Source organism: Vespula pensylvanica, chromosome 2 (assembly GCF_014466175.1).
Source record: "Vespula pensylvanica isolate Volc-1 chromosome 2, ASM1446617v1, whole genome shotgun sequence".
Lineage (NCBI taxonomy): Eukaryota > Metazoa > Arthropoda > Insecta > Hymenoptera > Vespidae > Vespula > Vespula pensylvanica.
In genome coordinates this window covers 2,856,767-2,858,041 of record NC_057686.1, presented here as the reverse complement: position 1 = coordinate 2,858,041, position 1,275 = coordinate 2,856,767, and the positions used below count along the sequence as shown (strand labels likewise).

General features: G+C 30.0%; 1 long non-coding RNA gene across 1 annotated transcript in view; it reads right to left on the bottom strand.

Moving 5' to 3' along the window:
• Positions 1 to 1,275, bottom strand: part of LOC122627311 — a 9,217-nt gene that overhangs the window by 6,432 nt on the left and 1,510 nt on the right. The window lies entirely within an intron of this gene.

Here is a 1,275-nt window from a genome sequence, read left to right as displayed (position 1 = left end):
AAAAAAAAAGAAAGAATATCCTTCTTGAAAAAATATGGCGCATCTTTTGAAGACGTAAGAACGTCGATCGTACTAAAATAGATGTTTCGATAACGACAAAACATTCCAACGAGAGGATATTAACCCTTCGGTATATAGCGCATCTTTATTCTTGGCGTTCGGCCAATCGAAAATATCCCTACGCATTAACGTACGTCGAATATATAATGCATTACTATTTGTAAATATAACGATATTTGCAAAGTTATATTCAAGAATTGCATATAAACTCGTTCATTGAATACAGGTGTTATTATTATTATTATTAGTATTATTATTATCGATATTTATTAATCTTGCATTTATTAATATTTATTTATATATCGTAATTCATATGAGTTTTAGTTATTTTTTTTTCCGAAGATTTATTTCGATATGAGAAGAAAATTCGTTGACAGGCTGAATGAAAATTCGTTGAAAGCGAGGGAGAAAAGAGGGGAAAATGAAAAAGAAAGAAAGAAAGAAAGAAAGAAAGAAAGAAAGAAAGAGAGAGAAAGAGAGAAAGAAGGGGAAAGAAAAACACTTTATGAAAGTTTTAGCCGGAGCTACATAAATTCTTGGAAAAAGTCTTGACAACGTGTAAGAGTCGTAAGAAATCTGTCCGCACAATGCCGACAAGCTTGTCCAGAATCCTAGCAAAAAAGAGTCGCGACAGGTGCCTGAAGATCCTTTAACGAGAAAACTGTGTGAAGGGAAGATAATGAAAGACTTTGTGAATGAAGAGTTAACCAAAGGATAAAAAATAAGATTAAGAAACTCGCGTAATTTGATAGATACTTTCCTTTCTTTTTTTTTTTATCTAATTTTTTATTTTTTTTTTTATTTTTTCCGTTTATTTCACAACCACTGTCTTGTTACGATTACGAAATTTTAATGTCCATATAATAATTATACACTTAGTAATAATTTATTATAAAATTATACATATATATATATATGTATGTATGTATGTATGTATGTATGTATGTATGTATGTATGCATACATGCATACATATATATGAATATTCTTTAGTAAAGTACGAAAGAGAAGCTTTATAAAAACGTGCGTCATTGCTTAACTGGGGCGAGAAATTAATCGGACAATTCTTGAACACCACACCCAGTGACACGTTATCATATAAATTGGAACATCTTCCTATTAATCAAATATGTCATTACAACGTTACTACATTCTACGTTCTTACGATTTTGTGGAGAAAAGGAAAAAGAAAAAAAAGAAGGAAAGAAAAAAAGAG